This window comes from Micromys minutus, assembly GCF_963924665.1.
Source record: "Micromys minutus genome assembly, chromosome: 1".
Taxonomy (NCBI): domain Eukaryota; kingdom Metazoa; phylum Chordata; class Mammalia; order Rodentia; family Muridae; genus Micromys; species Micromys minutus.
The window spans coordinates 208,896,991-208,912,037 of NC_137969.1; the positions used below are offsets into that span (position 1 = coordinate 208,896,991).

General features: G+C 34.5%; 1 pseudogene across 1 annotated transcript; it reads right to left on the reverse strand.

Annotated features, from left to right (window-relative positions):
* Positions 1 to 14,075: 14,075 nt before the first annotated feature.
* Positions 14,076 to 14,631, reverse strand: LOC308413836 (apoptosis regulator BAX-like; annotated as a pseudogene). Its single transcript has one exon. The product of its transcript is annotated as an apoptosis regulator BAX-like (transcript).
* Positions 14,632 to 15,047: the final 416 nt, after the last annotated feature.

The following is a 15,047-nucleotide window of genomic DNA, read 5'->3' on the forward strand; positions in this document are numbered from 1 at the left end:
AATCACAAAGCAAAACAATCTTACAATAGGACTATTATAATGACAAAAACCCAAAAGACCAACACCAGTAAATGCTGTTGAATTTGTGCACTACCAGAAATTCTCACACACTACCAGTAGAATGGCAAAGTAATTTAGTCACCATGGAAAATATAAACCTAAATTATAATCTTTGATATTTACTCAAAGGAGAAAGAGTATTTTGTATTCTATGATTATAGATAGCCATAATTTAATTTGAATAAAATCAGTTTTTAATTTTAGCCATCCTGATTAAAATTCTTATATCAAACTCATTTATAATACTATAAACTTGGAAGAAATCAAGACCTTCATCAATGTTTGAATGAGCAAATACACCAGAGTATATCTACACTAAAGAATACTGCTAAAGGATAAAAGTGAATTTGCCACTGAATCAGAAAAATAGTAGTCAGAACCTTAAATACATATTAGTAATTTTGAAAATTGATAAATTGAAAACATTCAATGCACTGATGTATGAATAGCATACGATATTCTGCAAAAGGTGAAAAATTGAATCAAAACAGCAATAGTTGCCATGGGTTACTAGGGAGAAAAAGATGAGTAGAAAAAGCAAAAAGGATTTGTAAGGCCAGTGAAATTATGCTAGATGATACAGTGTTGTGGACAATCATATCTACACATGCATCAAGAGCTATGGTTTATATACCATTAAGAATAATTTTTAATGTAAATGTTAAATTTTAATGATAATGTATTCTGTGCAAAATTTTCTTAGTTGCAGCAATGTGCAGTTGGATTCTGGCTCATAGGGTTTATATTTTGTCTCTGTCATATATTAATCCATGTTATTTTTTTAAACATTTTTTGCTTAAAATTATACATTTTTCTCAGGACTATTTATTCAGGTAATAGATAATTTTTACATAAAACTATGTGAATATATTTTTTAGTCAGTACTTGATTTTTGCAAAGGCTTGACAGTATGCATTGAAAACCTAATAGTTACAATGAGCGTAAAGTGCATGCAAAACAAAACACAACATGGAAATAGTCAAAGTCTTCTTGTTTGTAAATATTTTTTTTGTTTTGTTTTGTTTATTTCTTGGACTTCATACAGTCTGTGAGTTGTTTCTGGGAGAGGGCAAGACTCTGGGGTTAGCATGCTTTTATTATGTTTAGGTATGGACATTGGATTCCTGTTCTTTCCAGGACTTTTAACATGAAGGGGTGTTGGATTTTGTAAAATGCTTTCTCAGCATCTAGTGAGATGACCATGTGATTTTGATCTTTGAGTGTGTTTATATGGTGTATTACTTTGATGGATTTCCTTATATTAAACCATCCCTGCATACCAGAAATGAAGCCTACTTGGTCATGATGAATTATCGTTTTGATGTGTTCTTGGATTCGGTTTGCAAGGATTTTGTTGAGTATTTTTACATCAATGTTCATAAGTGAGATTGGTCTGAACTTCTCTTTCCTTGCAGGGTCTTATCATGGTTTAGGTACGAGGGTTATGTAGCCTCAAAAAATGAGTGAGGTGGTATTCCATCTGATTCTGTCTTTTGGAATCGTTTGGACAGTATTTGTGTTATATCCCCAATAAATGTCAGATAAAATTCTGCACTGAACCCCCCTGGACCTGGGCTTTTTATGGTTGGGAGGCTTTTGATGACTTGTATTTCTTTAGATGTTATAGGGTTATTTAGATGGTTTACTTGGTCCTGGTTTAACTTTAGCATCATGTATCTGTCTATTTCCTCCAGATATTCCAATTTTGTGAAGTATAAGTTTTGTAGTAGGATCTGATGATTTCTTGAATTTCCTCAGTTTCAGTTGTTATGTCACCACTTTCCTTTCTGATTTTGTTAATTTGTATACTCTCTCTTTGCCCTCTAGTTAGTCTGGCTAGGGGTTTATCAATCTTGTTGATTTTCTCAAAGAACCAACTATTGGTTTTGTTGATTTTTTCAATGGTTCTATTTGATTCTATTTGATCTATTTCTGCCCTAATTTTGATTATTTCTTGCCGTCTACTCTTCTTGGGTATATCTGCTTCCTTTTGTTCTAGGGCTTTTAGCTGTGCTGTCAGGTTGCTTATGTAAGCTCTCTTCAGTTTCTTTTTGGAAGCATTTTTGGAAGCACTTAGGGCTATGAGTCTTCCTCTCAGTACTGCTTTCATTGCATCCCATAGATTTGGGTATGCTGTGTTTTCGTTTTCATTGAATTCTAGAAAATCCTTAAGTCCTTTTTTTATTTCTTCTTTGACAATGCTATTGATTAACAGAGCGTTGTTTAGTTTCCATGTGTATGTCGGCTTTTTGTTGTCTTTGTTGTTGTTAAAGACCAGCCATAGACCATGGTGATCTGAGAGGATGCATGGGAGTATTTCAATATTCTTATATCGATTGAGGCTTGCTCTGTGTCCAATTATGTGGTCAATTTTCGAGAACTTGCCATGGGGTGCTGAGAAGAAGGTGTATTCTTTTACTTTAGGATAATATGTTCTGTATATATCTATTAATTCTAGTTGGTTCAAAGTCTCTGCTAGTTTTACAATGTTCTTGTTCAGTTTCTGTTTCCATGATCTGTCCATTTGTGAGAGTGGGGTATTAAAGTCTCCCACTATTATTGTGTTGGGTGAAATGTATTTTTTGAGCTTTAGTAGGGTTTCTTTTCTGAAAGTGGGTGCTTTTTTATTTGGAGCATATATGTTAAGGATTGAGAGTTCCTCCTGACAGATTTCCCAGGTAATGAGTAAAAATTGTCCTTCCTTATCTTTTTTGATAACTTTTGGTTGAAAATTTACTTTATTCGATATTAGAATAGCCACTCCAGCTTGCTTCTTGGAGCTGTTTGCTTGGACGTTTTTTTCCCACCCTTTTACTCTGAGATAGTGTCTGTCTTTGTCTCTGAGATGAGCTTCCTGTATGCAGCAAAAGGCTAGATTTTCTTTATGTATCCAGTCTGATAGCCTATGTCTCTTTATTGGGGAGTTGAGTCAATTTATGTTAATACATATTAAGGAATAGTTTCTGTTTCCTGCCATTATTGGTTTTGTGGGTTGAGTTGTGTCTGTGTCTTTTTCTTCTTTTAGTTTCTTGTTTAGGAGTTTTCTTTCTTTTACTAGGCTGTATTTTCCCTCATTGTATTGGGTTTTCCACCTATAATTTGTTGTAGTGCTGGGTTTGTGGTCACATATTGTGTAAATTTTCATTTGTCTTGAAATATCTTCATCTCTCCATCGATGGTGATTGATAGTTTTGCTGGGTATAGCAGCTTGGGCTGGCACTTGTGCTCTCTTAGGGTGTGCATGATATCTGTCCAGGCTCTTCTAGCTTTCATAGTCTCTGTTGAGAAATCAGGTGTGAGTCTGATTGACCTGCCTTTATATGTTACCTGACCTTTTTCACTTACTGCTTTTAGTCTTCTTTCTTTGCTTTGTGCACTTTATGTTTTTACAATTATGTGTCGGGAGGTTTTTCTTTTCTGGCCCAACTTATTTGGAGTTCTGGAGGCTTCTTTTATGCTCATGGTCATCTCATTTTGAGAGTAGAAAAGTTTTCTTCTACGATTTTTTTGAAAATATTTACTGTGCCTCTTAGTTGATACTCTTCTCCCTCTTCTATTCCTATTATCCTTAGGTTCGGTCTTCTCATTGTGTTCTGGATTTCCTGGACATTTTGGGTTAGGAGCTTTTTGGTTTTTGCATCTTCTCTGGCTGTTTTGTTTATGTTTACAATGTTGTCTTCTGCCCCTAGATTCTCTCTTCCCTCTCTTGTAATCTATTGGAAATGCTTGCTTCTGTGACTCCTGATTTCTTTTTTAGGTGTTCTACCTCTAGGGTTATCTCTTTTTGTGTTTTATTTATTGTGTCAATTTCCATTTTAAATTCCCTCTTCCATTCCTTCATCTCTTTGATTATGTTTTCCTCTAGTTCTTTGAGTTCTTTGAGTGTTTTTCTTGTTTCCTCTTTAAAAGCTTCTGAATCTTTTTGTTTTCCTCCTGTTCTTGTTTAAGTATCTCTATCAGCATCTTGAGGTATGATTTCAGGTCTGTGTCTTCCTTTTCTACAGTGTTGGAATTCCGATGTTTGCTGTTATGGGAGAGCTGGGTTCTGGTTTTGCCAGGTTGTCTTGGTTTCCTTGGGATATACTCTTTCGCTTTCCTCTTGCCATTTTGTTGTCAGTGATTTGTTCTAACCAGGAATCATTAAAAATTAAAATGAGATAGAGAGAAAAGTGATTGAAGAGAAGGGGTATGAAGTACAGGGAAAATGAGACAATGGGTTTTTTTCCTTCATTATGGGATTGGAAGTTTGGAGCACAGTACTGTCTGTTACCTTCACCTACAGTAATCAAACATCATTCAAGAAACAAAACTATCTTAAATTCTGCTGCTGAAGACTGCACTGTTTCTACATTCATAGATGAGTGTTTTGGTCTTCAGTTGGAGCATTGTTCTAACGAACTCCCTAGAACTTTGATTTATTTCTATTATTTGGGAACTAATATGTTCTCATTTGTACATGTAATTAAATTATATTGTTGATGTTTGTGCCTGCATCTGGAAAGATCACAACTACACAGTGCATTAAACTATATCAACCTACTCCAATGTAGAAAGAGGAAATTGAATGATAAAATCAATACGTGAAAAGAAAAAAATATTTAAATTAGGAGAAATATGCTTTCTTGGGTTCGGATATTAGCTTGTTTAATCTATGGATTTGAAAGTTTCTATGAAGCTGGTGTTTAAACTGAGTATTGCACTGAAGCAGAAAAACAGATTTTATGTGTTATGTTCCTGCCTATAACCTCTGTCAAGAACACAACGCAGGACTGCATACATACTGAAAGCAATAATTTTGCTATAAGTAAACAGATCCAAGATACTTGCAAACTTATTTGTCAGGGCTTTTTTTTTTTTTTTTTTTTTTTTTTTTTTTTTTTTTTTTTTTGGACAGGAAAGTTAGACAGAACCTCCTGATGTATGATAGACATCATCAAATTGTAATGATCAGAATGATCAGAGAAGAAACTGTCAGTATTGTGCAGTATTCTGAAAAGCTCAAGGGTTTCTGGGAGAGAATTGGCTGAGAAAGGGCAGTCTGTAAATGATTCATGAAATCACTGAGACAGGATTAAAATGAGTCCTTAAATGATGTTATCGCTAAATTCTCAAGGTTTTGAAATAACTTTAACTAAAGATCACAGGTATTTCTAAGAATATTCGGTCTGTAATTTCACTGAGAGCCTGCATGCCAATGTGTGTGTCAAACAAGGCGATATTCCTGATTGTGAAACAGGTTGTACATGTGATTTCACTCATTTAACCAATACCATTCCAAGGCGTTTAGATTAGTTTAATCATTTTCTGACATGAGGAGAATTAAAGGTTTTAGAGATGCACTCCAAATAAATAATATATACGATGAGCAGGAGATAATATTCATGAGCTACTGTTTCTGTCCATATCTTTTCATCCCTTTAAGAAATCTCCAATGAAGGTGCTAAAGAAAGGACTGAAGGAGCTGAAAGGAGTGGTAACTTCATAGGAAGAACAACATTATCAACCAACTAAACCCTCCACAGCTCTCATGAACTAAAACGCAAACCATTGAGCTCACATTGAGAGACCTATGGCTCCAGCTGCATATGTAGCTGAAGAGAGCATTGTCTTGTGTGCATGATAGAAGAGGCCTTTGCTCCAAGGAAGGAAAGTTTCCGAATGTAGGGGAAAGCCAAGTCACTGGAGTGGAGATGGTGATTAGGGGTTGTAAGCTGGTACAACTACTCTGGAAATCAGTCTGGTGGTTCTTCAGAAAATTGGACAGAGTACTACCTGAAGACCCAGTTGTCCCATTCTTGGCATATACCCCAAAGATGCTCTAACATATAATAAGGACATATGTTCCACCATGTTCTTAGCAGCCTTATTTGTAATAGCCAAAATCTGAAAAGAACCCAGATATCCATGAACAGAAGGATTAATACAGAAAGTGTGGCACATTTACACAATGGAGTACTACTCAGCTATTAGAAACAATGATGTTACGAAATACCTAAGCAAATGGATGGAACTAAAGAATATTATCATGAGTGAGATAACCCATTCACAGAAGAACCCACATGGTATGCAGTCACTGATAATTGGATACTAGCCTCAGCCTCTGAATACCGACAAAACAACTCACAGACCTTATGAAGCTCAAAAAGAAGAAAGGCCAAAATGTGAAAGCCTCAGTCCTTCTTAGAAAAAAGAAAGAAAGGAAGAAAGAAAGAAAGAAAGAAATAAAGAAAGAAAGAAAGAAAGAAAGAAAGAAAATCGTGTATTCATCATATATTATTATGTAACAAATTTTGTGAGTGATAATAATATTTTACATATAAAAAAGGAGAGTACTGCAGATTGTTCTTAGTGTGTTTAATGTCATGAAAATACTTTACCATTAACCTGTAACTTAGGCTCATCCTATTTGTTTGCTTCCTTCAAAGGTTCCTTCCTTCCTCCCTCCCTTTCTTATTTCATTCCTTCCTTTTTCCATTCCCTTCCTTCCTTCCTTTCTTCCTTCCTTCCTTCCTTCCTTCCTTCCTTCCTTTATTCCTTCCTTCCTTCCTTCCTTCCTGTCTTCCTTCAGTTCTCTTTCTCTCTTTTCATTCTTTGAGTTTTAAGACAAGATCTTACAAAGTTTGTCTGGAGAGACTTAAACTCATTCTGCAGTCGCAGAGTCTGGATGACCTGTGAGAGTTCTTATCTGTCACACTTGAGTAGTTCTGACACATGGTCCACTTGGCTAAGTTTCACTGTGTAGTTGCTTTTACCCTGTGGTACATAATCATTGCCATGAGGAATTAGAGAACTTGTGATTACAAGATGCTCACAGTGTTGAACCCTGGAATCTTCCTTTGTGGAAGCAGGGAGAGGCCTATGAAATTAAAGAAGACCCTAAGGAATATAAGACTAATACGTCTCAAGCATAACCTGCTTTCCTGAAGTGCACATGAGCAGTTAATATTGGAATGGAGAAATTTTGACACAATAGCAGCCCACATATTGATCCTGTACATAAACCCAATAAACTTATTACTTCCGTAAGGTATCATTGTTTCTTTGATCTGTAATCATCTTTTATTTTGAGTGAACACAGACAGTACCATCATCTTTTATTTTTTTGGGGAAATCTGTAAAGTTATGGTAAATGGTGAATAATGTTAGGAATCTTGAAATGAAGCAAGTAATTGGGAAGTGTTCTGAGACTGCTAGGTGTCCCACTAAAAAAGATTTTAAACACTAGGATTGGAACACAAAGCCTACAGAGTTGGGTAGTTAGCATACAGTAGATCCAGTGGAATCAAAGCATACACATTTACTTTACAAAGTACTGAATAAGAAGAACTATTGAAGAAAAAAAAACCATTCAGAAGAGCATAGAACATTACCTTGAATGAAAGATAGATATTGAATTTTAAAAGTATAACATATATGCAGAAAACTAAACTGAAAAGTGTGTACATAGAGAAAACCATAGTCAGGATGTATTATATTAGAAAGAATCAATTTCAATTAGAGAAAAATGGAGGAAAGGATAATGATGTCTATTTCTGAGAAGGATGCTATCTGGTGGTGGAGTATGATGAAATGATACATGTGCTATATATTTATTCTGTAATAAGTTAAACCAAAGCATGTTGAAACCAAGAAGACCCATTAAAATCTAGCAATTTGCCATTAAAAACTTTATTTTTCATTATAAGATGCTAAAACCAACACATTCAATCTTTCTAAAATACCTACCATTTATTTGAACTCTCTCAGCATCATAAATAATCATAAACACTTGAATAAATAAATGTGAATGCCAAGGCACTGAGGTGGAAGTGGGTGGTTGGGAGTAGGAGCATCCTTATGGAAGCAAGAGAAAGGGGAGGAGGGATGAGAGTGTGTAGTGGGGGAGGAAGTTATCATTTGAAATATAAGTACAGAGAATATTTTAATAAAAATGATAACAAACAAAAAAGAAATGGTCCTTCCACAAAAAGAATTCAAAATTGTTAATAAATTTTGAGGACTAAACCTGCCTCGAATCACAATGATCTAATGCTAGTAGCTACGAATTTATTTACATTCAACACCAAGTAGGTCATTAGCAGAAGTAATCACACTGCAAACTGCTACAGAAATTTCAAATGCCAGTCACTTGCCACTTCTGGTTCAGTGACTGTCCAAATGACAAAAATAAGCCTTACTAAGATAATTAACAAATGAATCACATTACAACATCGATTATGTTAGAAAATTGGCTTAATTATAAGTGGTATTTACTTACCTTTTCTAGGAAATATCTCATTATATGTTATAAAGTTAATAAGATAAAATAGAAATTTAAATAATCTTGCTCATTTACTGAGAAACTAGCACAAGTGGTACAGATGTGCTTTATCTTTCAAAACATACATTAATTTTCAGCTACAAAATATTTTTCTAAATATATTTTGAGGGGAAATTCTATCAATATCTAGCAACTATAGCATTTATTAACTATTCGCTACATATTTAACTCCTTACCATATTACTAATCCAATGCTAGTTGCCAGAGATATAAAGATAAAAATTAGGACTACTAAATATTTACAGCAAATTGTAAACCTTTTTGATCTTGTTTATTACATGAAATATATTTCCCAGTACAAATCCAGTGAGAGAGTTTTAAATGACTTTAAATTGTCTTATTTATGGAATTGTATGTGTTATTTTTAGACATTAAATAGTAGAGACCAAATAGACTACAGGAAATACACATAATTTCTATATGTAATAATTATACACAAAACAATTTCTAAATATGAATAAAATATTTTCTATTTATATGTACTGACCAAAGTATCTGTGTTTGATACAAGTTGATTCTAGGCCTTGTAATAAAGAACATACTGATGTTACTGTTCTGTTTTTTGTTTTTCCTTCAGTAGAGGAGGCAGAAGTATAGATGTAAAAGCAGAACATAGTGCTTCTAACTTCCTATTAGTGACATATCATCACTTCATATCACAATTAATCAGTTCAAGTAAACACTATAATTAAAGTCAACCATTAGTGCAAGCATATACTCTACAACATATACAAATGGGGAATACTATAGATTCAGAATGAACAAGCAGATGATAACACTGTCTACCCCACTGGGAGGAACCTAACCAAATATGCTGCAAGTTAATTCTTGTGAGAATTTATAAAACTACTCAAATTTTAAATATATATATATATATATATATATATATATATATATATATATATATATATATATATATATATATATATACAATTTAAAATAAGATTATCACAAAAATATAACATTATAAGCAATTTGCTACTCAAATATATTTTGAAATGATAATTTCTGTATTTTATGGAAAAATAGTTTGGAGAAATTGTCTAATTCAAGATAAAAATCTTAATTTTCTGCTCATTATGTTTATGACAAGTTTTTTAACTTTTTAGTTTTTTAAGCTTTTTAATTTTAATTAGCTAATTAATTAACTATAAGTTTCATACATAAATAGTATGTTACCACATTCCACCCACATTCTCTAATTCTATCAGCTACTCTGTGTCCTTCCATCACTCCCTCTGGAATTCATTACCTCTTCTATAATTATCACACACAAACACACATACCTATGTGTGTCTATATGTACATACATATGTGTGTATGTATACTGAGTTCAGTTAGTGTTATACAGAACATATACATACTAGGCTAGCTACCTGGCATTGTGTCTTCAGGAGCTCACCTTTAAAAATATCTGATTGTCCCTCTCTTAATAATGCTAGACTATTTTGCAGTCCTTAATCTATTGGTGGGGTCTTGCGAAATTGCCAGCCTTCACATTAACATGGACTGGGATTGACACTATAAAGGTAATGTCAATCAGACACTATGAATCAGACAGATGAATACATTACTGAGAATTCATGGTTCACTTACCTTATCATTTCTATGGGACACAGTCTAGATCTTATACTTTCTGATCATATACTTTCTGAAACTTAAGTCTAGGTGTTGTGTTTTATTGCAGAAAGAGAGAGTGAGGGGAGAGAGAGAGAGAGAGAGAGAGAGAGAGAGAGAGAGAGAGAGAGAGAGAGAGAGAGAGAATGTGAATAACCCAGTTATGTTCATGTTGAAATTAGCTGGCAACTTTAATCTTTCTTTTTTTTTAATCACATTGGTTTTTCAGGGTTAAACTTGGGTTATCAATCTTGGATGGCACTAGACATATTTGACTGGTCATCCAGATCACCAGCACCTTGGCAAGTTTTATAGAATTGTTTATGCATTATCTTAAGAATAGGTGGACAATAAGTCATAAATACAGGCAATATATTTAGATGAATGTTAAGAATTTAGGTTATATGGTTAATATGGTAAAAATGATGGAAATTTTAGTGTATTACATAATACAACACTGGCTGTTAGATGCTATTTTTCTCTCTAAGTGTGTTATATTATACAAAATATACCATTTCAAGCTTTGTAGAAAAAAAGTCACAGATAATAGCACTGTTACAGGATCATATCTTCATTTATTTTTATTAAATTATTTTATTTATTTACATTCCAAATGTTCTCCCCCTTCTTGATCCTCCCTCTTAGATTTATTTATTTACCCATTACCCCCACTCTTTTGCTCTCATAGGGTGCTCTCCCATCTACACTCCTACACCGCCTAGCATCCCCCTTTCTTGGGGAGTCAAGTCTCTACAGGATTAATCATATCATCTCCCACTGAGGCCTGACAAGGAAGTCCTCTGATGCTCATATGCCAGGAGCCACAGACTAGACCATATATGCTCTTTGGTTGGTAGCTTAGACTATAAGAGCTCTGAGTGGTCTAGGTTAGTACATATTCTTGTTCTTCCTATGGGGTTGTCATCCTCTTCAGCTCTTTCAGTTCTTTCCCTCTTTCATGGTGGTCTCCAACCTCAAAGCAATGGTTAGCTGCAGCTATCTGCATCTGTCTCAATTAGATGCTGGCAGAGACTCTCAGCTAGGCTACTAACTGCAAGTACTATATGGTATCAGTAATAGTATCAGGGGTTGGTACCTGTACATGGGATGGATCTCAAGTTGTACCAGTCAATGGACTCTGCTTCATTTTTGTCCTTGAATTTCCTTTAGACAGGAATAATTCTGGGACAAATTTTTTGAATATGAATGTGTAGCCCCATGCTTCAACTGTGGGTCATTTCTATTTACTGGAATTGTTCCTTTAGATTCCATCTCACCATTATTAGACATTTTTATAATCTCATTTGCATTGAGTTCTGGGAATCTCTTACATCCCAATATTTTCTTGCCCCTTCTAATGGAATTGAAGCATCATTACTTGGGCCTTTCTTCTTGTTAAATTGCATATGGTCTGTGAATTATATCATGAGCATTCTGTAATTTTTGGATAACGTATACTTATTAGTGAGTATATACTATATATGTCCATTTGATTCTGGGTTACCTTGCTCAGAATAATATTTTCTAGTTCCATCCATTTGCCAGAAAAATTCTCGATGTCCTTCTTTTTATAGGTGAATTGCATACCTTTGTGTAAATTAACCACATTTTCTGTATCTATTCTTCAGCTAAGGAATATCTGGTATAATGCAAATAAAATTATCATGTATAGTGCTCTTGATAGTTAAGAAGTATCTTAATAAATGTATTTATATTTTCTTAACAAATCTATAGATATTTTTATATTAAATATATATTAATTTAAAAGGATAAATAAAAGTTTACTACTTTCTATTTTCCTTCATTTTTGTTTGTACGTTTGTGGGGTATGTCTAGATAATTTTTGGTTCTGAAAATTAAAAAATTAATACTGGGCACATACTAGATGAGTACTCTCCCACTGAGCTTCATCTCCACCAATGTTTTCCTGTTTTAAAAGGAACCACAGCAGCAGCAGCAACATCAACAACAACAACAACAACAACACACACACAGAGAGAGAGAAAGAGAGAGAGAGAGACAGAGAGAGACAGAGAGAGAGAGACAGACAGACAGACAGAGACAGGGAGAGACAGAGAGAGACAAAGAGAGAGACAGAGAGACTGTTTTCTTACAAGCAGATATGAACTTTTACCCAAAATTTGAAGATTTTTTGTTTTAGTTTTTCTTCTGTAAAAGTTGTAACAACTCTAAAACTTTGCTCTCATAGAGAGCATATAAATTATTTACATTGACAGTAACCTTGAAAAACTCAAGTTTCTCCCTGGCTTGTTAAATGTTAAAAGAACCTGTAAATTAGGTCACATAAGGACCTGTCAAAACCAGTGAACATTTTCTCAATATTTTCTATGATATTACACTATGATTTATTGAGAGGAAATGAGACACCACTTATTCATATGTGGAGTGTATTTAAAAAATAAAGTCAGGAAAAAAAAGATAAAGAAATCTCTAAAAGCCAAACATCACCATACATGTGCCAAAAAATACAAACTATGAGTAGCTATTTTAATTAAGAAGAATAGGAAAAGTTAAGTTAAAATATTTTTATACAAATTTATTGTCTGTAGTGTGATCATATATTTTATTCTATATATAGCATTGATTCTATGTTTGTTCTTTGTGATATTCTTGCCAATAGAATATGACTCTCAGCAACCCAACTAAAATTAAAGCTCACGAAGCTCTAAAATAATACAAATGAGAATCACTTAGTTTGTTTTCTTTTTTGAACAGTTTTTAAAAATGACTCTGTAATGATTTATACATTTAATTTCTATGTCATACTTTCATTATTATTCATATTCTAATGTGACTTTGGGAAGCTATGAGTCTGGATGAAGCAAGCTGAGTTGGATATATTCCTTCACATTAAACTCTACAGAGAATTTACTACTGCTATAATTAACTTTGATAGGTGTGACTTATGCATGGTAATAGATCTTCAGAAAGAGACCTAAAATTACTATAATAATAAATTTAAAATTAGAGTATAGACTGTAAATTTATTTCAAACTTTCTGTTAAAAAAAAAAAAGAGCAAATGTATCTTGTGACTGCATTGCCCTTATCATTGGAAGTCATAATGTATTTCAAATAGTGGTTAGAATTTATTGTGCTCTAAACTGATAATACATCATTAAGTCTGTACTACTAGAGTGCTCTGCAGTTTCTTTGTGTCAGAATAAATACACGTATTATATTTCAACACCTCAGGGTTAACATGAAATTGTTGCAAAATATTTTGATTATGTGATGATTGGTCTAGTGCTAAATAAAACTGCATCAAGAAAAATTATGATAGCTCCAATCAGTACAATGCTGTGTATTTCCAGCCAGTTTCACCAAATGGTTTTACATATACACTCTCTACACATGAGCTTCTTTAAGAACAAAGACGAATGTATTCATAAATCCTTGGTTCCTTAAAAATTAACTAGCTCAAGTAAACCACTTAATGTTAAGCCTTTTAAAGAAAAAAGATTTCAGTTTCCTCTTTACACACCAAGAAAACTTTGACTATTTCCAGGTTACATCTTGTTTAACATGTACTTTGCTTATTGTAACTAGTAGAATTTAATGCATACTATCAAGCCTTTAAAAAAATCAAGTACTGACAAAAATGTATTCACAATATTTTATGCATAAATGCTTAAAACTGTACATTTCTCTTTTTTAAAAAAATAGTTAGAAAAAGAAAAGAAAAGAGTTTAAGAGTTGTTTTATGAGCCAGAGACCCAACCCACTTGTTCACAAACTTAGGAATTTCATAAAAGCACTAGCTTTAAAGCCATAATATATATGCAGTCCCATAAAATATATGAATTTCTGGTCAACAGGCTTTGTTTCATTTTATACTACCAGTTAAAAGGCCATCACTAAGGGAATTCAGGTCAGGAATTCAAGAACAGGAAACTTTTATTTTTTCCAAAGTGGGCCTGAAGTTTATTGGTGCCTCCCCCAGGTCACCAATTTCTCCCCTCCCAATAATCCCAAAAGTAAGAAAAATGCCTTTCCCCTTTCCCCAGGAAAATGTCATAATTTATGAAGAAAGTCACAGTCGAAGGCAACAGGAGGGCTTAGCCCATCTTATTCCAGATAGTGAGTGAGGCAGTGAGAACTCCACCCACAAAGATGGTCGCTGTCTCCCATGTGGGGGTCCCGAAGTAGGAGAGAAGGCCATCCCAGCCACCCTGGTCTTGGATTTAGACAAGCAGTCGCTCACAAATAAAGTTCACTGTCCAGCCCATGATGGTTCTGATCAACTTGGGCACTTTAGTGCATAGGGCCTTGAGCACCAGCTTGCCAACAAAATAAAAAAGAGCGAACAACTTGGCTCCAGTTGAAGTTTCTATCTGGAAAAAAAAAAAAGTCAGCTGCCATACAGAAGACCTCTCGCGGGAGTCTGCATCCACAATAGAAATCTTCCTCTGCAGGTCCATATTGCTGTCCAGTTCATCTCGGTGGATTCATCCTAGAGTGGCTGCTCCAAGGTCAGCTCAGGGGTTACCCCAGCAATCCTCCCTGGACTATCCTGGATGAAACCTTGTAGCAAAAAGGTCCCTGTCTTCATAATCTTTTCAGAGCTGGTGGGCTTGGTGGAAAGAGGAGAAAAATGGTGCCTGGACTCCTGGGTCCCAGGAAGAGTCAGGGGGCTGGATAGGATCATAATCCACCATGCCACCTCTGGATCAGTCCAATCACTGCTGTTGACTCTCACCAGGTGGGCCCCAGCGGCTGCAGCATACCTCTCTGGCAAAGTAAAGAAGGAGTCATGGAGGAATGCTGCTTACTAAATTTCTCCCTATAGCTTGCACAAGGGGTGTCTCAGGACTACTTTTCCAGAGGTCATAGTGGCTATGTGGCATGGGTACTTCTACATGAATCATTAATCAAGACTATGCTCTGACAGATGTGTCTACAAGCCAATCCTAGGAAAATCGTTTTTCACTTAAGAGTCTCAACTTTCAGCTATGTCAAGATTTGTATCAAGTTGAAAGAAACCAATGAGCACAGACATGGAATTAGTTCATATTAGTTACTCTTCTTGC